Below are 14,101 nucleotides of genomic sequence, written 5' to 3' on the forward strand. Positions count from 1 at the left end.
ACAAAAGTAGCTGTATCACATTCCTATAATACCTCAATACTTCTTTTATTTCACTGTTTCCTTTTTTCCCCAATAACCTCTCAGCTTCTCTCGACATAGTTTTCTTGTTTTTCACTAACTTACACAGTTCTGACGAAAGTAACTACCTGACATTACTATGAAATCTCAGTACTTCGGTTTTCTTCGTTATTTCCTTTATTCACAATAGTCTCTCGGCTTCTCTCGATACAGCTTTTTACGTTTTCCATTAACTAGCTTTACATTCTGACCAAAACAGTTACTTCAGTAATGTTCTATTCATGGAAAGCTTTTGTCATTCACTTTAACTATCATAAATTAGTTCATTTTTCTTTTTTTACGTGTGAGGGATAAACTGCAGTAGTAAACAAATACACAATATTCAGGTTGTCTATGGTATAATAGTTTTAGTAGGACAATATGTTGAAAATAATGTCTCATGATATGGAAAACGTCAGATTCAAATTAAATACAAACAGGCTCAAATTATGCTGGCAGATTACTGGCAAACTGTAACAGAGGAAATCAACTACTAATGCACGTAATTATGCTACTTCGACAGAAAATAATAAATTAATGGAGAAATATAATGACTCTTCATGGGCAGTCTGAAAGGTGTTCCCTGCCTATTTCCTTGAAACTTTATACGCAAGTAGAACATGAAAAAGTATTAGACACATGTTATTTTTAGCTGCTAATACGCTGATTTACAGGGGAAAATACACCCCTAATGTTGACCCTGCCAAACACATTTTTACACATATCTCCACTTTGAATCAATATTTTTGAACCAGTAAAATCTAAAACGTTTATCATAACAAACTACATTATACAACAGTGAAATTGACCACAGAGGCAGCTTTCCTTATCTTTCAGGGGGTAAAATCGTGTTTTATGAAGTACACTAACGTATTAAAAATTCAAGAACTAACTATAGAAACGAAAAAGAAATATTTTTAGAAACAGCACGCTCACATATAGTTGATGTGTAATTGAATTTCTCTTATAAGTGCCCCTGCATAGGTTAAACTTCCTCAATGCAAATGAATCATAATTGCCCAGAGTAGTAGTTTTTCATGAATTTTCGTATTCAGGATTTTTTTGTGTTGCTGATAATGATTCTGTCATAAAAATTAAAGACTAAATTTGGGGTTTCTAATATGGAGACGACCATTATAAAAAGATTGAATGAACAACCACAAAGGATAAAATTCTACGAGTAGTGGCATGGAATGTCACATATTTGAAAGTGAGATGAAAGCTAGAAGATCTAGAAGTGTAAACGCAAAGCCTGAAACGGTGCAAATGGCTCTGAGCACTATGGGACTTAACATCTGAGGTCATCAGTCGCCTAGAACGTAGAACTACTTAAACCTAACTAACCTAAGGACATCACACATATCCATGCCCGAGGCAAGATTCCAACCTGCGACAGTAGCAGTCGCGCGGTTCTGGACTGAAGGGCCTAGAACCGCTCGGTCAGCTGCAAAGTCTCAGTCTAGATCTTCTGGCAGTTGATGAAGTGAAACGGAAAGAGTGGAGACAAGTATTTATTGCCAGATGTCTATAGGGTAATATGAACAGCGGGAGAAAGTGATATAACTGTAGAAGACTTGGACATTTATAGGAAGGTAGGACAGAGAGTGTATTACTGTGAACAATTCAGTGATAGAGTTGTTCTCATCAGCATCGGCAGCAAACCAACACTGGCAACAATAGTTCGGGTACACATCCCAACGTCATAAGCTGAGATGAAGAGATAGAAAAAGTATGTGAGGATACTGAAGGGGTAATTCATTACTTAAAGAGAGAGAAAAATCTAATAGACACAGGGCACTGGAATGAAGTTATAGGGGAAGGAGTAAGAGAAAGGACTATGGAAGAATATAGGCTTGGTACTAGGAATGAGACAGAAGAAAGACTGATGTCTGCAATAAATTTCAGGTATTAATAGAGAATACTCTATTCAATAGTCACAAGGGGAGGAGGTACTCTTTGATAGGGCAGATAGAAACTGGAAGATTTCTGTTGCATTACATTATCCTTGGGCAGAGATTTCGAAATCAGATTCTGTACTGCAATGCGTACCCAGCAGCAGATGTTGATTCAGATCACAGCTCAGTAGTGATGAAGAACAGTTTAAGAGACTAGTCAAGAAGAATCAAAGCGCAAAGATGTGGGATATGGAAATACTAAGAAATGGAGAGATACACTTGAAGTCCTACAAGGCTATAGATATTCTGATAAAGATTAACACAGTATCAATTTCAGCTGAAGAGGAATGACCATCTCTAGAAATGGCAATTAGAGAAATTGTGAAGAAAAATATGGGTACAAAATGGTAGAGGCGAAGAAATCATGGACAACAGATGATATACTTCAGCTGATCGACTAAAGAATGAAATACAAAAATGTTCACGGAAATTCAGGAATATGGAAATACAAGCTACTTACGAATGGAGTGAATATTATGTGCAGGAAGCTAAGGCGAAATGCCTGCATGAAAAATGTGAAGAAATCAAAAAAGGATCATGGTCGGAAGCATTGGATCAGCAAAAGTCAATACAGACTTGGTGTTTAGAATGTATTAGTCTTGCGATATACCACATGACTTTCGGGAAAATATCATCCACAAAATTCCGAAGACAGTAAGAACTAGCAAGTCCCAGAATTTTCGTGCAATCAGTTTAACAGCAGACAAGATTAATGTACTGCAGAATGGAAAAGAAAACTTAGGATGTGTTACACGGTCAGTTTGGCTTTAGAAAAGTTAAAGGCATGAGAGAGGTAGTTTGTTCTGACACTGCGTTCGATAATGGAAGCTAGACTAAAGAAAAATCAATACACGTTCATTGACGCGGAAAAAGCGTTCGAGAAGGTAAAATGGTGCAAGCTGTTCGATATTCTGGGGCAGACAGGGACAGACGGGTAATATACAACACGTACAAGAGGCAAGAGGGAATAATGAGAGTGGAAAGCCAAGAATGGTGTAAGATGAGGATGTAGTCTGTCGTCCTTACTTCTCAATCTACAGGGTGATTTTTTCCACTGGACAACCGAAGAAATACTTCAGCTGATCGACTAAAGAATGAAATACAAAAAATGTTCACAGAAATTCAGGATACGGAAATACATACACTCTTGGGACTGATTGATGAAAGGATACGGAAAAAAATGGTCTAATGACCTTATCTCCGGAAATGAATGGCTCCCCTGCTAGAGACCATCTATTCAGTCATACTTTGTTACAGAGACTGCAGTCTAATACGCGCCGTACCACGCAGCCACAGCTACATTATGCATTGTTTCTTCCTAGAGAGTGGTTCTGTTCTTCACTCGTCATGCCATAGCGCCCTCTCGTGTCACTGTTATTTGTAATGTCTTCGATTTACTTCCCTTGCTGACTCACCTTGTACTGCATGTGGTACAACGATATACACAATGGCTCCGTATCCGAATCAAGAGTTTGCCAACGCAAAGGCTAATGGCAGCGGGTGGCGGACAGGAGAATTGAATCAGGAGACCTATCCCCGCCGACAACAAGCACAGTATTCAATGTTACAACATTGCTTCGACTTTTGTCTGAGACCCAAAATTTTCGAACACCTGACTTGGAACAAAATGTGATTAACGTGGTGGAAGGCAACCGCCGTGTCAGTACGGGGCTGTTTGCCCGCCAGTACGGGGTTAGTCAAAGACCGTGTGGAACATTCTCTTATCACTTACAGCGTGTGCAGGGCTTACTAGCGACAGACGTTCGACATCGAGAGTAGTTCTGTTGCTGGTTTCTTGAACTTTCATAAAAGTCATCTGCGGGATAGTATGGTATGGCTGCCGCGAATCATCAGCGTTGGTGCAGCAGGAATGTGTGGGCCGAGTAATTGGCGACCTATTCTGGGGCCAGTCTTCCTAACAGGCCAGAACTATCGGTGTTCCTCGCAGGTGACTTTGCCTATCCTGCTGGAAGAGGTGTCACTGATGATTCGAAGGGTTACGTCTCTGCTACATTATGGTGCTCGAGCTCACTTCGCCGTTAACGTCCGGACGCATCTCAGTTGTGCCTACCCTGTTCGATGGATAGGACGAGGGGGTCCTGTTGTATGGCCTCCTCGTTCACCGGATCTCAACCCGTGCGATGTCTGGCTATGGGCCCATTCTAGATGTGGCGATACTGGAGCAGAGTATTCATGCTACCTTTGACACTGTTCGGATGGGGCCTGTCCGGTGTGAACGTGTGGGACAGAACACCCAAATGCGTGTGCACACACGCGTCGAGGCAAATGGAAACCATTTTCAACACATACTGTAACTCTGGAAGCATGGTACAACGCTTATTAGACCGCAGTATGTGTAATGACGTGCATCGCAGTAGGTGGTTTCTAGCATGGAAACCATGCATTTCGGGACATAAATTAAAATTTTTCCGTATTATCTCATTGATAAATCCCTAAAGTTTGTAAACGATGGAAGAAATCATACTGTATATATCGAAGAAGCTAGCCCTATAGATACAGAGATGTCATTCAATTACTGCAGACTGTCAAATAGTGTTCAAAATAATCGCGTGCAATATGTAAATTTCTGAACACACCACGGCTTTATCCTATGAAGAAGATATTGAGGGTCTCATAAATTAAGTTTCAGAAGATGATAAATTAATTTGTCGGAACTGGTAAAGAACACTAAATTTATTTACAACTGATGACTAAAACTTATCTTGACGAAATGAAAGAAAGGTTCGAGAGTGGAATTAAAATTCAAGGTGAAAGAATATCCATGAAAAGATTCGCAGATAATATTGCTGTCCTTAGTGACAGTGAAGCAGAATTACAGGATCATCTAAATAGAATGAAGAGGTTACCAAGTACAGAATAAGGATCGAGACTAAATCGAAGAAAGGCGAAAGTAGTTGAGAAGCAGCAGAAATGAGAACAGCGACTATCTTAACATTAGGATTGGTCGCCGCGAAGTAGATGAACTCTGCTACGTAGGCAGCAAAACAACCGATGACTGACCTAGCAAGGTGGACATCAAAAGCAGACTATCACCGGTAAAAATGCATTCCTGGCCAAGAGAATTCTACTAGTATGAAAATTGGCCTCTATTAGAGGAAGAAACTTCTGAGATTGTGTATGTGGAGCACAGCATTGTATGGTCGTAAGACACGGACTGTGCGAAAATCAGAACAGAAGAGAATCGAAGCGTTTGAGATGTTATCCTACAGATGAAAGATGAAAATTAAGTAAGGAATGTTGAGGTTCTGCGCAGAATCGGAGAGGAAAGGAATATATGGGAAACGCTGACAAGAAAAAGGGACAGCATGATATGAAATCTGTTAAGACATCTGGGAATTACTTCCATACTATTACGGGGAGCTTCAGGGGTTAAAAACGGTAGAGGAAGACGGAGGTTGGAATACATCCAACAAATAAATGAGGACGTTGGTTACAATGCTACTCTTGGATGAAGCGTTCCTGGCATCCTGCATCAAACTAGTCAAAAGAATGTCCACATCACAAAGGCATCCAATTAGTGTCTGATGATTGTGATGGTGCAAATAGATTTTTGTTGAGCGCAACTACAGCTGACGCAATCCCTGTGTCTGAAGCAAATCGCTTTCAGTAGTATACGTAATTTTATTTTTATTTACGGGAGCTCCTGTAAATAAAACTCTAAGATCACACGTAGCTGAATCAGGTGGATTGTGATGTTTATTTGGCCATGGACTTTTAGCTTTCTCAATAAGGTGAAGTACCTGTCCTCTTAAAATAATGCTGGAATACTGCTTTTAATAAGTGTTCTTACGCAGTTTCCTTCTGTGTAATTATATCCGACAATTTCTGTATATCTTTCATAGATTTCCATATATTTGTTACTACCAAGTGACTCTTTTCACATTGTTCTTTCTAGAGCCTCTAATAAAATTTTTAATTAAGTACATATGCATTCGGAAATACGTAATCGAACATATAGACAAAATAAAACATTGCAACCAAGACATTTCTATCATTGTGCAGCATATTGCAAGGAATGAAATTACAGTTCTTTTGTGAGTACGAGAAATCCGTCAGTGCTGCCCTAATGTCCACCGGAATAATACAAGTTTCCTCGTGACAGCAGTACTGTGTAAATCACCCATATCGCGTAGAGTATTGCTACCTAAACGGCAGCGTTATAGCCCATTAAGCAAATAGGTCTGTGCAGACGGCCGTCTGTGATGTGCTGACTTAGTGTTAATTGGTCATGATTGTAAATGCATCGTTGGAGCCTCCAGGATCGTGTTACGTACGTAATGAGCACCATATCTACGTTTATACAATATGTTTGGAATACAGTGAAGGGAAAACATATGAAAACTCTAGCACCCTTATGAATTGCGGTATAATGCAATAGTTGATGGTATCCTATATGAACTTATGTTCTGTTAAGTTATAATGTTCTTAAAACATTTTGAGATTGTCAGATACAGCGTTTACACGTTGTTGAAATTTGATGCTTGTTTTTTCTACACAAATGAATAGAATCACTATTAAAGGCAGCCATGTGTACGTAGGTATTGAGTATAACAAGTATTTACAAATAATAATTTGGTCTATTATTTTATATGCCTATTAAATCATTGCACCCAAACACACGATTAAGTATTACCTACATTGAGTTACACCCCACACACAACTTCACACATATTGCATCATCCACATTGTCGTATACCGAAACGACGATCACATGTGCTATACCGTGTTTCTCTTATGTTGTTTTACCGTCAGATCATTTCACGAGAATTATTTTTCAGGAAGTCATATGGTGATTGATTCTCTTCGTTACACCACCCGACAACTCATGCAGTGACTGCCCTATGGCCTGGTTAAGCTTTTTCGTTACGTTCTCGCTCTAAGTGGTCGAATGTGTGTCGGGATGCACATCTTTAGACCCCCTTTCCCTCCCCTATCAATCCTGTACGGCAAAATTCACAGACAGTAAAAACACATTCAATAGTTGATCAAGTGAGGTGTTTCTGTGTTGCTACGTCTTGGGTGTAATTATGTTTCCTTACAATCCTTTACACGAATTTCGGTCATATGATAGTTTCGTGTTTGAGTAGCTCAGTTGGTAGAGCACTTGCCCGCGAAAGGAAAAGGTCCCGAGTTCGAGTCTCGGTCCGGTACACACTTTTAATCTGCCAGGAAGTTTCACATCAGCGCACGCTCCACTCGAGAGTGAAAATCTCATTATTGATTAGTTACCTTCCTTCCGTTGATCAATTTGAGTTGAAATATTCCAGCTCTGAAATTAAGAGATTTCGTTATTAATCGCCTCCACGTGATTTTGTCTAAATGTGACTCAAGCAAGACCTCCGTATGAGGAACCTGTAGCACAATTCGCACTTTGAAAGAAAAAAAAAAGCTTCAATATTTCAATGAAAATAGGATTTATTATTTAGAGCTCAGACCTCGATGAGATGGCTTGATTAAAATACTTTTATTGAGGGACTGTCAGAGACTGGCGATATTAAGAACCACTAAAGACATAAATTAAATAAATCAACAGGGTTATTACGAAACATTTTGTTGTTGATAACGTCGATATTATATCTGAAATTTGGGAAAATGGACTTGCTGAATGAAATAGTGACAAAGAATTTTGAGAACTGTGTCGCAGTCTTTGATAGGTTTCTATAATACTGTCTAAAAAGGGTTTCGTTTTTGAGATGAAAAACTAAATTCATCACTGAAAGAGAGGCACTGACGTCTACAAATTTGTTGTAAAGTTCATTTAATCACGTGTAACTGTATGTATTTCGCGTTGCACATGATCTCTACAAAGAGAACAAACAAATGACAACTAGAAACCGCTGTTCGCGAATTCAACTATCTGACTTAATACGGACGGAATATCAATACGCAGAGAAATGTCGAGACTCTATTTTTCCGCACGGAGTCCCTGAAGGGACGCAGTGGACGGCTCATCCGACATGCTAACCATCCGTCCATCCGTGATGTTATGTCAGCGAGTGGCAAGGCTCCTGTAACGATGCACAGCCGCAGCACTGCACGAGTCGTCCCTGAATCCCTTCCGCCACCAGACAGTAAAACTAAGGATCCGGGAAAGGGAGTGGAGCAGTCTTCTCCTAGTGTTTCCTTACTAGCACTGCCGCATTATATACTCTTTTGTCGATTAAGTCAGGTGAAGATATTTTCGAGTCCTCCCTCGGGCATGGGTGCACGTGTTTGTCCTTAGGATAATTTTGGTTAAGTAGTGTGTAAGCTTAGGGACTGGTGACCTTAGGAGTTAACTCCCATAAGATTTCACACACATTGGAGCTTTTTTTAAAAAGATAATTTCGCTTTCATGGAAACCCTACATACGCCCGAAAAGATAGGAAGTTGGAAAGGTGAGAAATTTTGTGAAATATGATTTGATTAAGGTTAACCGTGCAGCCGAATCAGTGATTTTCTCCGCTTGGGGACTGGGTGCTGTGGTGCCTTTGTTGTCTTTACTTTCGTACTGTTATAATTGACGTTACATTAGGAAGACGGCTGAATTGGCACTGTTGAAAAGCCAATAATTAAAGAAAAAATTTTAAAATTTATAGAAAGGTTAACGGTGGACACAAGCCCATATTTAATGTACCCTGCTAAGTTGTAGAATGCTCGTTCCTTCCAGGACTTCTAGTAAAGTTTATTGCAGCATGTCAAAGATAAATAGTACTATCGGATACAGCTACATAGCAGATCTCAAGGGCCAGAGGAGGTCTGTAAGTATTTCTGTGAGGGATTTCGAAATTTAATATGCATCAGCCCTAGCGGAACTGAAGGCAGCGACCAGACCTAAGTGAAGAGGGAAGTATTTAACACTGTACTAACGCATTAGTGATGTGCTTGATAGGCCTACGTTTGGCGCGAATGCCAAGAACCTTGGTGGACTAGGTACAATAGATTCGCTGTTTGGAAAAAGATGTCATCGGAGGTTTACCCATGTGGAAGACAGGTAGGCAGGAGGTGAATTTCAGTCTCCAGTCTTAAATGGAAACGGGAGCGTTGCGGTCTGTGTGCGGTGTTCAAAATGAATATAAGCAAAGGACACCAGTTTTTTTAATCAGTGGCAGATGACAGTACGTCGAATTAGGTATTCATTTTTCAGCTCAAGAGAAAACGCATAGACGTTCGTACACTTCCATACTGCTGGAAAGCTAGAACGGTATGCTAGCTTAGTCTAAGGAAAAGAATGTTCGTGTTCCATACGGGATCAGAGGTATCTATGACAGGCGGGGACGTACAATCAGGTACGCGAACCTGCCTCGAATTACTGCAGTATGTGTTCATTTTGTATATTTACTCTATCTGTCGACAGTGAACTTCCATGGAGAGTTGAAACTTTCGGGATTGTGTGGAAGTTCTTCCTCTTGTTGGCAGCATTTACGATGTCATACTTGGACTGGTGTTTCACAATAAATATCATGCTGAAGTCTCCTTGAATCGGTGGTTAGTAGAAATGAGAGGTACTTGAATATCGTTCCCTTTATGTATTACTGCCGAAAATACCCAACTGCGGCCAGGCACAGCACTAGGCCAGTAAGAGCCACAGACACTACGAGTAAGTCCTGTGAATCGACTCAGCAGCTCAAATAATATAAAATTGGTCAGCGATGACGTAGGAGTGCATTGTAGGAGTCTGGTAGTAGATCTCTTCAGTTGGCAGGACTCTTCCGAGTAAGGTGAGGCATTTACGCTCGAGGGCGTAAAGAAAATATAATCAGCACTCAAACCTTTGTTATTCTGATGTACAGATTTGTCTTCCCAGGCGCTGGCAGTTCAGTCGGGCTGGTGGTGTAAGGACCCCGTCAGCAGTAGCTGGTTAAAACCCGTCCAGCAGTAATTCACTGCTGTGTAAAAGACGGCTCAGGTGACAGTGGCGACATTGCGGTCTCGTAGGCGGCGCTGCCGCGGTGAACGGCAATGGGCAGCAGTTCTGCGAGCTGCTATCGAAGACGTGGGCACAGGAGACCAATCTGATGTACTAGTTGTCATTTTAGCGTTTGACCAGAGCCTACAAACAGGCAACAGTGGCTCCCCCTCAAGATGGAAGATGGCGTGCAGCTTCTTGATCCCAGTGGCCAAAGCTCCAGTGGCCCAGGACGTTGATGTCTGTCGCTGCACCCCATCAGTGATGATCTGAAAGGTGGTGCTGCACTGTGCAATGGTAGAGTCCGTCGAATAAGACTTGTTACTCCTTGGAAAATGGCAGACACTTTGGAGGTCCATTGACTTAGCATTTCCTAAATCACAGGGTAGATGCAACTGAGATCTTTGATTCACCTACATTGACTTACTAATATTTTTCCTCGTAATCGACCCTATACGCACTACTACATTTAGGAAAATCAGCGAAGTTCATCTTACACGGTTTTCTCAAAATTATATAATTTTTTTGGTAGGAATTCCTTTTAAATCCGTCCTTACAATTCACTGAAGTTGTGAGGAGAGAAGATAACTCTGTTTTAGAATTTTTTGTGAGGTATATACGACAAAATGTAAACATATGAAATGACACTAGACATTTCTTACCATCGTACCGTGTGTTACCTTTCTTCTTCACTACACAATTTCTGGAGTGTGTTTTCCTGATAGGACTCGTGGGTGAAGTTAAAAACACCTGAAAACGATTGCTTATAACTCGCAAAATATAGAAAGAAATCCAGTGTGTGTTATAAATCACTAAATAAATTGATATCTCTGATTTCCAGAGGCATATAATGCGTCATGCCATCAATTAACAGCGATGTCGAACGCTGAGAATAAATTCAGCTGCTCTGCCCGTCTCAAAGCCCGCAGCGTAACAATGGACTTGAAATGTATGACCAGTTGTGAGGCGGCTGCATAAGCCAGTGAGATAACAAGGGCGAGATACTTATGCTAGCGCTTTCTGTACACTCTCGCACAACAGTTTCATTCGCTGGTGTCCCCTAAGGACTCACACGTCTCATACACCTGTATCTTACCAACAGATGCTTCTACACTTACGTTCAGGGCAAACAAACAACACGGCACACAAGCGAGAGTACCCTAAGGCAGTATCCTAGGGCGCCTCTTGTGTAACCTCGACATCAATGACTTCGAGCGCCGGCCGCGGTGGTCTAGCGGTTCTGGCGCTGCAGTCCGGAACCGCGGGACTGCTACGGTCGCAGGTTCGAATCCTGCCTCGGGCATGGGTGTGTGTGATGTCCTTAGGTTAGTTAGGTTTAAGTAGTTCTAAGTTCTAGGGGACTTATGACCTAAGATGTTGAGTCCCATAGTGCTCAGAGCCAATGACTTCGAGCAACCCAAAACACGATGGTAGCCTTGTAAGTGGACGATACAGCCATCCTAGCGCAAGGCTGGGTACCTCCAAACATTAACGCACGGCTACAGATTGCACTCAGAACTGGCTGGAACGATAGCGTGTTAAAGTAAACATCGACAAGTTCGAGGCTGCTCTGATCACACGCAGTCTGAAACATCTGCACAAACACCAAAATCTCAGACAAGTAATACTACACACACGTCTTTTTAAGAAAGACAGAAACCATCATGTCTGGCTCGACCAGAAGCTTGAATAGGGGGACCACAATTAATACATGACCAACCGAGCTAATATGAGGCTCAAACAGCCTTACCTTATGCTCAACAGGCAAAGCACACTGAATAGAAGGGTGTCGAGGTCGATGAACACAACACTAATTACACCACTGATGACGTATGCAGCTCGAGTCTGGGGATATGGGGTTCCAACATGCCTGCGCCGCCTGTATGTCAGACATAACAAGACACACATGCACTGCAGATTTTCACAGAGAATATCATCTGAAGAATAATCAGTGTTGTAGAACACTCAGTATAATGTGGTTTATTGAAACGCAACTACACTTCTAGAACAATCACTATTTACAAACAAAGGAAACAAAGAACATGTAGACGACTACTCATCAAGATCGTCGTTGAGGTCCGTCGGAGGTGGTCCTAGCTCGGCGAGGAACTGGCTGTGCTGCTGCTGCGCTGGGCTTATAAAACCAGCTGAGGTCGGCGGAATACTCCAACTTCCCTGTCTGTCAGGTCGCCTCTGCAGAAAACGGTTCGCATTAGTCTCTAGCAAGTTCTGTTTATTTTGAAGATTTGTTTCGCTCTTGGTTGCGCCTGCAAGTGCTTGTGTATGTTATATAGTACGCAGGGGTGGCTTGAGTGTAGTCTGGCTGGCAGGGGCAGTCTGTGGCAGACGTAACACCATCTCGCCACACGACCGTACAGGAAAATGAGATATTCGAGCACTCCTTCCACCGTTAACCTTGGAAACTACGATCACAGCCATGAGTCGAACATAACCGTCCAAAAACACTACTGGTTAATGATAGTTAACCACCTACGGGTATCATCAGTCCAGCACAGCATAGCTAATTAGCATAGCCAGCTGTAACCCAGCCAACCAACCGACAATGCAGGGAAACGGTATTGCACACTAAAACTCAAACAAACACAACCAAAACCCTTACACACTGAGATCGATTTATGACCAATAGAACATTCATACAATGACCTTGGCATGTTACAGGTACGGACGCTGCAGCTGGCCCAGAAGACTCATAGGTGCACAGCCCGGCAGTACCCCTCCTCTACCTGACTGATACTATTTATGACTACCTAAGCTATGGCAACGGTACTGAGCATTGCACGATACCCAAAACTAATAACAACCTAACACTTGCATGATCCGTCGCAGATAGCAAGAAAACCGCTACTGCTCTTACTACCCGGCTAGATTATCGCAGAGGTTTTCTTCCCTTGGTGCTTGCCTCGGCACTTTTTTCCCTCTGCCCGTGAAACCGCTACCTCTCGTTCGCTTTTCCTCCACTATCTCCTCGATGCGACCGTATTTATGGATGATCCTACCCAGACGTACGGATGACATCAGGGCCCCACATTTCGTGAAGTCATCGATTAGTATCTTACAAATACTGAGATGACAGTAGAAAGCTTGTTATGGTTACCATTTCGGTGTGGGCGTGGAGGGGCTCCACCCTTTCCAAAATGCTCTTTGCTGTTGGGGGCACAATGATGTTGACATAAGAAGGAGATCCCATGACCGTGCTGATACTTCGCCTGACGCAGCAACGAACAGAAGACGTCAGCATAGAAACGGCCTCAAGCGATTCCATACGTCCCCGTTTCCAGAAGACTAATCACGTCAGAGCGCAGATCCGCTAAAACCCACTCAATAAACATCGCGTGTCAGCATCGTCTTAGCTGATCGTATCCTGCTGCAACCTAACCGAATTATGTATCAAAGTTTATAGTCAACTGTATGAAACTGTCATTCTGTAATGAATAAATTAAAACAGCCATAGTGTATAGCGACGGAAACAAATACAATTATCATTCTTGTTCCCAGGGATTTTTTCATGATGATGATGATTTGTGGATCGGGGCGCTGAACAGCAAGGTTTACAGTGCACTTGCATGAATGATACACAGACGATATTGATGAAAACTATTAAGAAAACAATTAATCTGTAAACCAGGTTGCATTCTCCCACAAGATTGATAGATGAACATCATAGACGCCCTCAGTAAAATTCGTACTAAACGCAGCAGAAATGCATAAAAGCAGGACAACCGGTATAGAAACGATTAAAAAATGGGACAGTAGATTGTGGTTCGATGACTACTTAGCAATAATGGGTGACCAAACCACTATGAGACTCATTAAAATCTTACATCTTGTATTTAGGGAAGAATTCTGGACATCACACAAAACCATAAAAAACGACTCAAACTCGAATCAGTACCAGTTAAAATAGAGGCAGGTCCTTTTGGTTACCCAGGTGAACCTTCAGGTTGCTATGTGAAACCTACTCGATTAGATTATGTCGTATTTACTACTGTGTCCCTCATCTGCGACATATTGGCGGCTCCTCACTACTTAAGAGAAAGCCATTTGTCAGAGGGAGTGTTCCCGCCTAAGTGGTGCAAGAGCCACTTCTTGAGACTGTCACGATAGGTAGGAGTTAAGCCACAGTTGAAGGTTTTATCAAACGTATTTTATTCTTCCTGAA

The sequence above is a fragment of the Schistocerca piceifrons genome, chromosome 3, assembly GCF_021461385.2.
Source record: "Schistocerca piceifrons isolate TAMUIC-IGC-003096 chromosome 3, iqSchPice1.1, whole genome shotgun sequence".
Taxonomy (NCBI): domain Eukaryota; kingdom Metazoa; phylum Arthropoda; class Insecta; order Orthoptera; family Acrididae; genus Schistocerca; species Schistocerca piceifrons.